This window comes from Neolamprologus multifasciatus, chromosome 1 (genome assembly GCF_963576455.1).
Source record: "Neolamprologus multifasciatus chromosome 1, fNeoMul1.2, whole genome shotgun sequence".
In the NCBI taxonomy this organism is placed as follows: domain Eukaryota; kingdom Metazoa; phylum Chordata; class Actinopteri; order Cichliformes; family Cichlidae; genus Neolamprologus; species Neolamprologus multifasciatus.
The window spans coordinates 3,890,865-3,905,551 of NC_140439.1; the positions used below are offsets into that span (position 1 = coordinate 3,890,865).

Below are 14,687 nucleotides of genomic sequence, written 5' to 3' on the forward strand. Positions count from 1 at the left end.
AGGTCAGTTGCAAGCAGGGATGTAAATAGCTTTCTTGACAATATTCGATTATTTGTGATTAAACATTTTTAGGACAGAGCACAACCAAAACTCAGCACGCAGTGTAAAGATTACCGCGTTTATTCGTTTCGTTTCTTTTCTCTAAACTTGTAACTTCCACCAGGTCACCAGCAAACTCCTGGGTAGGCTTTACTATTAAACTGCGTTTAAGCTGCACGTTAAAGGAAATCAGAAATTTTAAAATGTTGCTCTTCGTGCATTTTGGCCCTCTCCTCTTATTAGATTGCTCTTTTCTTTTCTTTTTATTCGTATATGTGAATATTACAGACAACCCTAACCCTAAACAGATCTCTGGCAACCTGGCGTATGTTACTAGGTTAACTGGAGATCTTTAAATGTAATATGAAAATCATCTAACTTTAACAACAGCGAGCTCTGACTGTGTCCCTCCAACTTATCCCTCAGTTCGTTCAATCAGTCACAAAGGTAAAACATTAATTTTCTCAAGACAGATGAAATGATTGTCCTCCATAACATGGAGTGTATGTGCACAACGGCTTGAGCTGGTATTCAAGCGCATGTGCATTTGTATGTTTCTGCTTGCAGTGTTTGAAGTGTACATGCCTTAGCAAGCAAATCCATAAAAACTCCCAAGAAGCAGTAAGAGTTGTCTAACTGGTATGTTTGACTCATAACCTACGCCCGAGTTATAAAATAGCCATATTCAGGCAGGCGTTTATGAAAGGCAGTCCCACAGGGTCCTCAGCTGTCCTCCAAAGCCACTCCAGTGGAGCGCTTTATTAGCGTGAGCACTTCAGAGGCAATGAGGCTGAGCCGAATGAAGTTTTTAGTCAGTTTGAGCTTTCAGCTAAGAAGCCTAGATTTTGGATTTAGCTGTGTTGCTGTTAATATGCAGTTTTTTTTATCTTTGTGATGCTTTTTTGTTTGTGTCTGCTTGTAGAAACATGCAGAAAACCCTCACCCTGTGAGGAGATTTGCTACGGTGCAGGCAGGCAATAAATTGGCTGCATGACTTGAATAAATGTGTTTTTGTGGACCAAGTATCCTAACTTTGAAGATGGCCTAGGCTTCCACTGAACGTGATGATTTAGATTTTTTTATGCTGGCAAAAACACCGAATGAAGCTGTGTGTCTGTCAGTGTCACAAACATGTGGTCTAGACCGTTTTGTCCATATTTGTGCTGTCGTTGCTTCTTTGCTTTGCTTTTTGCTGCGAAGAGAAGAAGGAATTCATAAAATAAACTTTGTTTTTTAGCGTTTTAAAACAATAAAATGGCTCAATGCAGCCACGGTCTGACTTTTTTTTGTTTGTTTTTTTTCCTTTAATGGGTGGTTTTGTGTTTCTTCCTCTTGTAGTGAATCCTGCTCGGGTTCCCACAGTCCTTCTGTCTGCATAGCCAAAGAGTTATGCAAATGGTCACCAACATAAGACCATAAATCCTTAGAATTTCAGGCACAAGATAAACGTGGAGTAATACGGAGTTTGAAGCATTACTAGATGTGAAAACTCTCTGACTTATGTAACTCTGTTATGACAAGGCAGGCTTTTTTTATTTGTTTGCTAAGAATATGTATTTAGCCCGCACTCAGATTACCTCTTGTGCTGTAGCTTGTGCTTTTCCTTTTTAAAGAACCTTTGAAATAGCAACCCATAGAGTATTTCCTCTTAAATGGAGTCTGTTTTTCACACAGGGCTGTTAATGCTCCGTCTGCATCTAATCACTAAGAGAACACCAACAGTAGTCAGTGTGGTAATATACTGGAGACAGACAATATAAGAATCGAGCACAAAAACTAAGGAAAGGGCATTTAGTTGATTTTTTCTTTCTTTGAACACTTTGGAGATGGTACTGGATCTCTCTCCAAATAATAATGCTGCAACAGGAAGTTGCTCTGTGGCACGGGCCCTATCCAATCTAAGCGTGGCGTGCTTGGAGCAGACACCAACTGACCGCTCTAGCAGGGTCTGTGCTCACAGGTGCACCCGGGCACCAGAAGCTCCAAACACGAGTCCGTAGCAGAAGAAACTTTTTGGCATCGGCAAGTTTTCCATGGGCGCAAACCACACACCTGCTGCTCAACCAACAAATACGTTTTCCTCACAAAGGTGGAAAGTAAACACACATTTTAGTAGGTATAGGGTTTATTTTATCCTTTTTGTTAAATTTATCACATAATCACAGTACAGTTTGACTGTTTGGACATTTGTTTTCCTTTCCTTTTGTCTTTTGAGAAGATAAACCAAAGGATCTATCAGCTTACATTAAAACTGAGCAGCCAGGTACTTACTTGGGGAAAATCTGTGTTTTTCTTTACAGAGCTGAGTGCAAAAAACTGGAAAAGCAAGCGGCCACATCTTAGTAGTTATTATATAAGTTTAATCCTTAATTCAATTCAAACCTGCGATTATGAAAAAAAATGACCTCACTTACAGGCAGTGTTGGGGAGTAACGGAATACATGTACCGGCGTTACGTATTTAAAATACAAAATATGAGTAACTGTATTCCGTTACAGTTACCGTTTAAAAAGGTGGTATTTAGAATACAGTTACTTTGTTGAAATAAATGGATTACACGGCGGTACTTCCCTGTTTCATATTGTGGCGGGTCAGGACTGTTTGGGTTTTGTTTGACAGCTACGTTCTGTTGTTCCAGGTGGCAGCGTTACGGTTGCCATGGTTACAGGGTGACGCTCTCTCTCTGCACGTTTCCTGGGTGAGAGAGGCCTTTTTGTTTTTGTTGTGCTAAGCTAATAGGCAGAATGCTACAGGTATAGCTCTAAAGAATGTAGCATCATGGGCAGTGTAGTCCGTGCTGCAGGGAGAATGGACTGCCATACACGTTATGTGTCTGTGAGCGAGGGAGGGAGAAAAAGGAAAAGTACGAGCTGTCATCGAGCAAAAACGGGAGCTGGAAGCATGTAAATATAATAATAACCACTGCAGCCAAGAAGAGAGCCTGACGAGCCCAGTTGTAAGTAAGCTATTAAAACTCGACTGTACACCGTGTTCGTGTTTTCCTCTGAAACAATAAGTTCTGTTGGAGCAGCCTTTCAACGCCTCTCTCTGTCTCTGCTAGCAAAGTTGACCCAGACAACAAAGTAAAGCTAGTTTTCAGCTACGAGCCGACACAGAACCCACCGTATTAGTCAGAGGTCCCTTTACTACGGTTCGGAGCCGCGGACCTTCAGTAACAGTAATAAATCACAGCAATAGTACATTCATGTAGTTGTAAACAGCATGATAATATATTAAGTAATCCAAAGTATTCAGAATACGTTACTCTCATTGAGTAACGTAACGGAATACGTTACAGAATACATTTTGGGGCATGTAATCTGTATTCTGTAATGGAATACATTTTAAAAGTAACCTTCCCAACACTGCTTACAGTTGTGATTAATTGTGTAGTGGGCTGTTTGTCTCTGCTGTGTTGGACATTTTAACATGGAGCTCTGTAGGGGTGACTCAGAGGTGAAGCAAGCCTCACGTGGCCGAGGCACTGCCGTTTTTGACACATGCCTTCGTTTTTCTCGAGGTCACTGGTTGCTGTTGGAGACTGACTACACCAATGCTTAGCCTTTTCTATCAGCATCATCCAATCAAATATTGCCTAACTCAGCTGTGTTTGGAAAATCTATGCCAAACACCGAAGTTGATCCTGAGAAATATATATGCGGGGAAAAAACCTAAAACTAAATATTTGAGGTTTGCAGAACAGTGACATGAGCTGTTCTCAGCATTAGCCATCAGACAAACCTCTTGTGTAGCTAATACACGAAGTCTCATTTGTATTTGGCAACTTTGTGTAATAGCAGCATGATATCATGCTTCCTCAGCTGTCAGGTTTTGGTGTAATTCCTTCAGAGCTCAAGAGCTAGAATTTCTTCTGTAGCTTTCCAGCAGATATCAGGAAAACATACAGGCAGAAATCTGTTGTAGAAGCAGTTTCTCTTCTGACAGCAGGCTTAACAGTAAAACAACAAGCAGCCACTAGACATGTTGGACTCTCACTTGTTGTCAAGTGGAAAAAATTCGCTCTCTTGCTCTTACTATCTTTATCATTATTGCACTCTCCACCTACACATGAAGCCAAGAGCTAAATCAAACAAGTTTATGCTTGTTTTCTGGCCAGCAGACATCTGGGAAACTGAAGGAGAAATATTAGTACATCAGAGGCATAAAGCAACATCGCATTAACTATAGCACATGACCTCGGGAAATGAAAAGCAGGTCAAACTTATTACAAGCACAAAACTATATGATAAGAGTTCTAAAACGTACCTGGGCACCTAAAGTCTCATGTGTTTAAATGGGCATTAATCTGCAGCTGTAATGTCCTGATTACGTCCTGGCTGTAGCTCAGGAGGTAGAGCATCTGTTTAGACCCACTGGCTGCTTCTGGAGTGTCGCTGTCGCTGTCCCAGAAGCGTCCACATTGCAGTTCCTCTAAGGGTCACGAGCCAAAAGTACATCGATACTCATCCATCCATTTTCTACTTATCCAGTTCCAAATGTCCACCTTTATAGCATTAAAGGCCATATTTACAACCTGGCATTTATTCGTAGTTCTTGGATAAACTAAGGGGTACAGACAGCCCAAGAGTTCAGCAAAATTCTGGTATCTGATTACTCTGTTACTTAGCACTAATTAGCAGGTATGTGTTTGAGTTCATCCTTTCCTGCCTCTTTTATGAAGCTAACTTTGGCCTTCAATACAGTAAAGTCATTATCACAGACTGTAAAATATGGATGTAGACAGACAGTGTTGGGAAGGTTTCTTTTAAAATGTATTCCATTACAGATTACAGATTACATGCCCGAAAATGTATTCTGTAACGTATTCCGTTACATTACTCAATGAGAGTAACGTATTCTGAATACTTTGGATTACTTAATATATTATCATGCTGTTTACAACTACACGAATGTACTATTGCTGTGATTTATTACCATTAATGAAGGTTACTCTCCATACCAACACCAACTAGATGTTAAAATCTTAATATAAATGAGTAACAGTAGGTGGACATTAGGTAAGGCTGCACTTTTTGCAGCGATCTCGTATAAAAAACTATTCCGTGCGTATATAAAACAGGTCCACGGCTCTGAACCGTAGTAAAGGGACCTCTGGCTAATACGTCGGGTTCGTGTCGGGCTCGTAGCTGAAAACTAGCTTTACTTTGTTGTCTGGGTCACTTTGCTAGCGAGAGACAGAGAGAGGCGTTGAAAGGCTGCTCCAACAGAACTTATTGTTTTTGGAGGAAAACACGAACACGGTGTACAGTCGAGTCTTAATAGCTTACTTACAACTGGGCTCGTCAGGCGCTCTTCTTGGCTGCAGTGGTTATTATTATATTTACATGCTTCCAGCTCCCGTTTCTGCTCGATGACAACTCGTACTTTTCCACTCTCCTTTTTCTCCCTGCAGCACGGACTACACTGCCTATTGCCTTCATATTAAATCATTTTTTGAATAGTAAATTTTCACATGATTATGCTGCTGCAAGTAGAGGTGACATGGGCCGTGAGATTGAGACACGGGCATTAGAGCCTCTTATTGCGTGTTTGTTTGGGTTTCTACCGCCGTGGAATCACCAAAAACAGAGAGAGCATAGCCTAACATATGAAACAGGGAAGTACCGCCGTGTAATCCATTTATTTCAACAAAGTAACTGTATTCTAAATACCACCTTTTTAAACGGTAACTGTAATGGAATACAGTTACTCATATTTTGTATTTTAAATACGTAACGGCGGTACATGTATTCCGTTACTCCCCAACACTGCAGACAGCAAAGTCCTGTTGTGAAGAATGAAGCCGATGTCAAACCCTGACATCTTCATTTTTACTTTTTGTATGCTATACGTGCATCTCACTAGAGAGGCCTGTTTGTCAATTCAGCAAAGGGATGTGCTTGTGCATGTACATCCCTGCATGTGCTCTTAATCTGAACACTGTGTGGGTGTTCTGTGGTCGTACCATTTGATAATATCATTTGTCAGTTCTGTGTGTGTGTGTGTGTGTGTGTGTGTGTGTGTGTGTGTGTGTGTGTGTGTGTGTGTGTGTGTGCAAACAACAAAAAGAGTAACATTTTGACACAGAAAGTTCCCAGCATCCTCTTTGAGGTCGTTTCTAGATAGAAGGCTTTAAAAGAGATTCAGATTTATGGTCTTCATTTACCACTGCCCTCTATCAGCTGCCCTCTATCAGCTGCCCTCTATCAGCTGCCCTCTTTCAGCTGCCCTCTTTCAGCTGCCCTCTTTCAGCTGCCCTCTATCCCGTGTTCTTCCTCTCATTCTTCTTTTTGAGTCCTCATACCATATTTCTGTCTCTTCAATCTGACCTGTGCCCAGCTGTGACCTTTTCACGCGCTCTGTAAAACCTCATTTCTTTTACCTTTTCATTGTCTTCACATTCGTTATCTTTCTTTTGCACGTTCTTTCTAAGCCAGTCTTTTAATCTAATTCCCCTCGTCACTCCTTATTATTTTCAGTCTATTTCGTATGCCCTTCCTCCTCACCTATTTCCTGTTCACCATGCCCCCACACATTCTCTTATGCACCCTTCGTCCCTTAGCACAGACTGTAAAGCACACATGGTTTTGTGACCTCTGCTGTAAATTATAGCTACCACTTACTATAAGAATATAATGGGATGGGTCTTATTCCTGAAAGTTTGTGTTTGTGCTGCCTTTTTAAACTGGCATTGCTGGAATTTGGTTTACAGCCAGATGAATGAATGCATTGGGAAGATTCATGCTTTCATTTAGCAAGAGTCATAAACACCTTCTTGCTTTCCTTTGGGTGCAATTTGCCCGGTTTGATGGATAATCATGACATGATGGTCACTGATATCAACAGTTGTCTGTTTTCATAACTAAAACTTGCAATTAGATGATAACATTCCAAGCGCTGTATGTTCCTCTGTGGGAATTAATAGCAAAATCATAACATTATATGTATTTGTGCGTGCGTGTGTGTGTGTGTGTGTGATGTAATTTGTATTAGTTCTCAGTGGAAAAGCTCAATAAACTCAGTGTATACTGCCCAGCACACCAAAAACACTCGGTTTGAGGGTGGGTGAGTAGAGTGGAAGCAGCTAACGAGCCTGAGATTACCCTTAGAGTAGATCAAAAACAGTGCTAACGAGAGTGAAGATTAGACAGAAATGTAACTATAAATTAATGTTGGTGTTTATCTGGATGATTGAAAGTAAATCTATCAAAACTTAAAATCACCTGCAGCTCTCAGGCTAAGTAAACCATTCGATCCTTTTCACCACCACGAGCTGTGTTTCATGTGTACCTTATACTTATGTTTGAATATGGATTTAATGTGTTAGTTAGCTGAACTAATAGCAACACTGAATAAAGCCAGTCTAGCTATTGTCCCTGTTTTATGTGAAGCTTATCTAATCCTGCTGAACTACATGGTTTCATCATCTGTAGTCATGCTTTCTAAACACCCCTAAATCTTATATTTTACCCCTTTAGCAACATTTTGCACACATCCACTGCACTCTGCTATAATGTTGTTACTGTAGGTGGAGCCAGTAAAATAATGAAGAAGCATGTTGCAGATGGCACAGGTTGTAAAACGGTGTATTTTAAATTGGTCGAGTAAATCTTAACAAGTTGTTTTCATGCCCAAAACCAGCTAAGATGATGCCCAGTGCATTTAAATTTACCCCTGAAGCATGTCCCTGTGGAACCCAACCCATGTGGGGAATGGCAGGCAGACCCACACAGCGCACAGTGGGCCTCAGTGAGGTGGCCGGTAGTTTGGTCTCCTCACACTAAGCAGAGAGGGGCCCAGATGTGGGCACACTACTGGGGCCCCACCCAGGCCTCCCCTAGGCTCACAGAGGACTCATGAGCTAGCCCCACAGTATAACCACACCACTATAGTGCTGTGTATAATGTATTTGCCTCCTTCATGATTTCTTAGTCTTTTTCTCCATATTAGTATCAGATCATCAAAGATAGTTTGTTTGTAAATGCAAGATGCAGGTCTTAAATGATTATTTCATTTATTAAGGGAGGAGAGCAATCCTAAAATCTAATTGTCCTTTGTTAAATCATGAATTAATTGTCATTAACCAAACTTTCTGGAAAGCTAAGTTCAATTTCAGGCCTCAAAACTGTCACATATGTTAAATGTTAAATGGTCTGTATTTGTATAGCGCCTTATTAGTCCCTAAGGACCCCAAAGTGCTTTACATATCCAGTCATCCACACATTCACACACTGGTGATGGCAGCTACATTGTAGCCACAGCCACCCTGGGGCGCACTGACAGAGGCGAGGCTGCCGGACACTGGCGCCACCGGGCCCTCTGACCACCACCAGTAGGCAACGGGTGAAGTGTCTTGCCCAAGGACACAACGACAGAGACTGTCCAAGCCGGGGCTCGAACCGGCAACCTTCCGATTACAAGACGAACTCCCAACTCTTGAGCCACGATCGCCCCTAAATCACAAAATCACTTAAATAGAACCTGCTTTTCTAATCCACTAAACAACAGTGAGAGCCATCATCCACAAATATTATAGTGAACCTTCCCAGGAGTGATGAAAGAACTCAGACCAACGTCTAAAAATCCGGAGGTCTCACTTGCTTCAGTAAAGGTCATTTATGAGCATCATAAACCGCTTTGATGCTTCTGGGTCCATAATTAACGGACACCTGAAAAACTGCTCTCCTGAATCCTGAAGGTGAATGTCGGGCCATCACTTTGTGCCCTGAAGCTTAAGATCACTTGTGTTATGTAGCAGAACATTGATTGTAAACACACCAGCAAGTCCACGTCTGAATGGCTCAAAAAGACAAAACAAATGAGCCTTTTGGAGCGGCCTCATCAAAGTCCAGACTCAAATCAGATTGAAACGCTTTGGCATTTCCTTCAACAGGCCGTTTGTGTTTGAAAACCCTGCAATGTGGCTGAATTAAAACAATTCTGCAACAAGACTGGGCCAAAATTCCTCCACAACAAGACTCAGTGCCAGTTCTCTTGAACGCTTGATTGCGGTTTTTGCTGCCAAGGCTGGCCCAATCATTTATTAGCTTTAGGAGACAAGTACTTTTTCACACAGGGCCAGGCAGGTTTGGATGACATGTAACCTGCTGCACTGTGCAGCCATTTGTCCTGAAAGGAAAAAGAGTCAGCTCCTGTCCAACAAATTCATCTTGAAATCCTGAATTCTTTTGCTGTAAATCAATAAAAATCCGTCTTACTTCAGGTTCGAATAGATCACCTTCTCTCAGCCTCATATTTCTGACACTACACTGAAGTATCTTCTGGGGTTTTATCTTCTCCACAATAGTCATACTTCCCTGTATGGTCTTTAATTATTATAAATAATGTGCAAACATGCCATCCAGCACACGATGGATAGGTGTGGATGAACTGTGGGGCTGTGTGGACAGGGCAAACCCCGGGCAGGCGTGTCTACATATGGCCAACACCTTTCTAGATGGGTTTTCTAAAAGCAAGCCACCATGGAAGACTGTGAGGGGCGTCGTGAGGGGTGAAACTATTTAAAACCAGGCTTTAGTATGTGAAAGTAAAAATATGTGAAGTCACATAACGTTTTACTACAAGCAGACTAACATTAACAACATATTGTTACTATTAGTCTGGATGGAGTTGGATGCAAACATCAATGCATCTGTCTTGGCATTATAAGTTCTATTGATCAGGCACATTCTAGCAGGCTTTAATTGCATGCAGCTAAAACGAGGAGTCACATTCACCAAATTGCATCTGAAAACCATGCGGATCTGATCTTCTTTACTCCATCTGTAATCAATGAATGATGAATGAAAGTGGACGTCTTGGATATCAGTGATGAGTCAGCGGTCAATAGGCTAACCTATAGGACAGACTGACTTATCGAAAGAAAAAAGAAAATTTGTTAAAGTGTTAAAGTAGTTCCTGAATAATATTGTCATTTTTAGAGACCTTTAATTTATTTTGGATCAATTAAAACACTGCAATCATTCATTTCACTTTATTAGGTCATATTTTTGACATTTCACTTTGAGTCTATTTAAACTAACTCTATGGGAAGAAAATGAAGGAAAAATGTAAATGTATAAAGAAAAGTTTGGGCCCTCAAATCACTCAGTGCTGGGGAATGATTAAGTTTAAAATTGAAGGGCAGTGTAGATCGAATCCTTTCTCCTTCCTGTTTGGACTTTTGTGTTTCAGTGATTGTTTTGATTGATTTTCCTTTTCTGGTGTCCTTTCACCATCTCTTTCTCTTGGTCCGGTCGACCCGTTGCCTTGATTTCCACTCGGCTTTAAGTGGCTCCACATCCTTCCCACCCCCATCCGGTTACTTCTGTGTTATACACAACCATTTGTCTCCATGACAACCATGGGAGAACAGGAAAAGAATCGATGTGGGGGTGGTGATGGTGGTGATGGCAGTAGTGGTGGTGATAGTGGGTGGTAGAATGATAATGAGAGATAAATTGTGACTCCATGTAGCTTGTTTGGTACCTGGTTTGTGATCACACTTGAAACTGTCTTCTGTTGGATTCTGTAAGCTCCATTTTAGACTAGCTTTTGCTAATCCCATTCCAAATATGTAGCTTCCTTAACTCTGGGTTTCTCCAAGGGTCTCAAATAAACAGTACAGAGCCACTCGAAATGTAGCCTGTAACATAAATAGCATTCACAGTATAAACAATGCTAAGTAAACATTGTTTACACCTCCTCTATATCTCCTGTTTGGGTTTTAAAGGCCCACTTTGTGCCAGATGTATCCTTCGCGACAGATGGTGATCTATCTACTTCCAGGAGTTTACTGACATTTGTGGGTCCTTATATTGATGCCGTGATTATCATTCCTTATATGAAGAGGGTGATTGCCATTCTGTCACTCATCAATTCAAAAACTGTGGCAAAATGGCAGAAATGCACAGGAGGAATTGACATTACTGAACAGGACATTCAGAATACTGGCGCGTAGATCCATCAGGTTACGATGTAGCTAGATTTTGCTTCAATAGAATTCCCACTAAAGCATAAATCAACAGTAAAAACAAAAAATAAATAAATAAATCCCCAGTAAAGCTCAGGGTCATGACATCACCAACGCAATGCATTATGGGGTTGTTGTTCAAGTTCAGCTTGATAATGGAAGGCAGATGTTGCTTTGGGGTCTGACGGTAAATTGTGAATATTTGGAAACTTATCAAAATGTTGAGCTGGTGTGTTGTAAAATGCTGGCGTTGTACCTGTGAAGTGACAACACGTTCTCACTCCCAAAGCGTAACATTTTACGCTAGGTGACAAATCGTCAACATATTACGTTTTCGGCTACCCACCACGTTCCTGAATGACGACCTCGGAAAAATGAGGAAAAATGAGAACCGTATGGACTCAATCTACACATGTTCGCTCTTTTTCTTCAAATCGCTTAGAAACACGCTATTTAACATCATTACAGTCATGGTTAAGGTCAAGAAAAAGGTTATGGTTAGGGCTAGGGATAAGGTTAGGTTTAGGGCTGGAATACAGGGCTGGAACGTCTATTACCGCGGGAGCGTCATTGCACTGGATTTCGGCCATAACCCGCCGCGTACCATAAGAACGCCGAAGGTCTCCTTTCGCGTTCCACAGGAACGCCGCGGGACGTGACAAAACGTCGGCATGTTACGCCTCGGGAGTGAGAACGGGCTCGAAGTGAATGAGCGCCCATTTAGTTTGGAGGCTTTCACTTTCCACGCTGGAAGCAAAAAGGAGCTAAGGTGAGCCAACAAACACAAGCTCAGGTGCAGTTGGGAAAAGGGAAAACATCAACTTCAGCAACATTTCAGAAATCATGTTTGTGTGATCTCAACGTCATTCATAACACATTTAGCTGCTTATATGTTACAGTGCTGTTGCTATGTTACAGACATTAAATATGGCCGTCATCTCATCTGTAGCTACATGGCAGCAAAGCTAGAATCCAAGAAAATCTTTTGCTTTTGTTTTTGGAAAATAGCTTTTGAAAAGTGAATTTGTTATCCTATCCTACTGGAAACCAGCTAATGAAATGCAACAGTGTGATGGTGACTGGGTACCACTGTTACATCTTGGACACACAGAAGTCATTGTGACTACCTCTGACCAGTATCAGCTGAGAACAAAGAACTACAAGCTCCTATAACTGCCGATGACATAAAACAAGGTCACGTCTGAAGATGCAGTTTATTGCACAACATGTAAGGATGCAAGAGGTGCAAAAAGTGTTTGTCTTCATGTCTCCCAGAGCCATGACTCATTGGCTCAGAGTGCCTGACTTGATTGTTCACACATGAACGTGAGCTTGAAGCAATTTATCATTTTTGTTTGATATGTTTTTGAGGAAATGTTGAGGAGCACGAGCATCCATACCTGCAGAAATAAGTTGACCGTTTGTGTTCATACAGATCAACCCTCCTAATGACACTCCTTTACCTCCAGGTCATTTGGGTGTTTTTTCAGAGCTCGTTTCTTACTTAGTTTCTTTGTACTTGTTTTTTAGCCTTTTCCCAGCTTATGTTTTGTTAGTTTAGTCTTTGTTGTTTTCTGCCTTTGTTTCTAGTTTTGTTCAGACCCATTTATAGTAGCTTTTTGGTCCATGTGCAGCAATAGCTTGGTTAGTATTGCTGGTCAAAAGCAACTCTGTTCTGGTGAGCTTTGGACTCTTTGGACGATTGCTGCCCTTTTTCCACTGATTATGTAAGCTGGGCTTATTAAGTATCAAAGTATCAATTAAAAGCTATTAATTTGAGATTCTGGAGGGAAATTTGTGTTGGAAAAGAAATGCTGAGTAAAGTGTCTTATTTGAAGATGCTGAAAGAAGTGTGTATTGTACGTTTAACTCTCAGTGTAGCTGAATAAATGAAAATAAATGATTCCCAGAGCCACTTGATTCCATTAGCAAACCAGAATTTAAATAGTAATTAGCAGAGGTGTAAATGTGTAAATACAGGTGATGGGACTGTATGACTATATTACAGTGGGAATCAGGTCAGAAACATTAATGTCACTCTAGACTTTCAAAGCTGTCAATAAGTGATTCTAACCTCAAATTTTAACCTAGATGCTAAAACATCGTTTGACCTTGAAATTACCTTATAAAAGCCTAAATGGAAACAACACAACACATATGCTGTTCCAAACGGCTGATCATTTATTGATAAAGAAAAAACAATAGAGGTTTTAGGGGCGACATATTTTATCCTATTATTACATTGCTGATGGGCAGTACATGTCTCAGTGCTTCAAACATCAAATACATTAGGTTTGGCTACCTCATTCTAGGTCATAGTTGAAATGACGTTTTCATCTCTTTTCTTTGCCTCATCTCTTCCCATCCAACAGTTTCTCCTCATGAACAGGCTTTGATAGATTTGTCACAGTTTGTGGCATGCGCTCTGGGAGATCCTCAGAATGAGTGGGCAATCCAGCCAGCATTCAGCACCCCCTCCCCCATCTCCTTAACAGGAAACATCACATTTGTTACCAAAAATATGAGCCTAAATTTACATTCAGTGACTCACATCTTATTTAAAAGCAAGCATTTTTCCCTTTTGTATCTGAACGCAGGTTGATAACAGAAATGTGAAAAGGAGTCAAAGTGGTGTAAAATATTTCCTTTTGAAGTGTGTCTCAGAAATGCTCTTTTTTGATTCATATATATATAAAGAGCAAAAAAGGGAGCACAGTTTACTACTTAAGCCAGCGATGCTTTGATAATACACATGCTCACTCTTCTCTTCTTTACTGAATATTTGTTCTCTGGGAATCAGAGGAGGCACACTTATATAATGCTTCTAGGCTTCTCATGAAGTGTGTGTGCGTGTGTGTGTGTGTGCATATGTGCAGCGGGAAAATGAATCTGACTATTTTTACTGCCGTGATCTTGACTCCAGCTGTACTGTAAACCTGTAACACTCAGGAAGCACTGTGCCTACAGAGCTGACTGTAAGCAACAGCACGATAACAGGCAGCACGATCTGGGTCACTGACAGTGTAACAACCTGTTTAACCAGCTCAGCAAGAAATCCCGTTACTGCCCTCTGGTGGCCACATACAGATCACACTTCTGTGTAATGAAGTCCACTGATTTGAACGATCGAAGTGACTGTAATATACGAAGAATAAGAGCAAGACATAAGAAGAAAATAGTGCAAGACACCATGATGTTATGCCATCCACCGGGTCACCAGTTAATTACTTGTTGATAAGATAAGAGTTAAAAAGAAATGAAAAGCTTTTCCAGTATTGTAGGTAAGTTAGGACCCCAACTATGAACCTGAACATTAATTATTATCAAATGAAATATTTATTTTTGAAGGATGGCAGTCTAAATAAAAGTATGTAAGTGGCATTTGCACAACAAGACTTGTCAGCTTTTATTTTGAATAATGAATCATTATGTACGCAGAGCCACTGAAAGTGTATCTAGAACAAAAATGCAGAAGTCAAATGCTCTCAGCTAAGAAGACAAAGGGGGAAAACCAAAAGAATAGAAGAAGAAAAAGAGATTGTACAACCTAAAGAGCAACTAAAGTGAAGGACTATTTTTCACTGAAGAGGGCAAGTCAGAAAGTTTGTAAGGAACAGTTACTGAAGACCAGTGTGAACAGAAACCGATATCTGTGCAGAGGCCTGAAACTGACTTG

The 14,687-nt window shown here is 40.9% G+C and overlaps 1 protein-coding gene and 1 long non-coding RNA gene across 4 annotated transcripts in view; one reads left to right on the top strand and one right to left on the bottom strand.

Annotated features, from left to right (window-relative positions):
• The window catches only part of LOC146525141 (uncharacterized), a 145,645-nt gene extending 141,119 nt beyond the window's left edge, over positions 1 to 4,526 (bottom strand). Inside the window, exon 1 of the long non-coding RNA XR_014874461.1 lies at positions 3,207 to 4,526. This is a non-coding gene — a long non-coding RNA (uncharacterized LOC146525141). The remainder of the gene's footprint in view (positions 1 to 3,206) is intronic.
• LOC146525140 (SH3 and multiple ankyrin repeat domains protein 2-like) overlaps positions 1 to 14,687 on the top strand; it is a 355,364-nt gene that overhangs the window by 157,983 nt on the left and 182,694 nt on the right. The window lies entirely within an intron of this gene.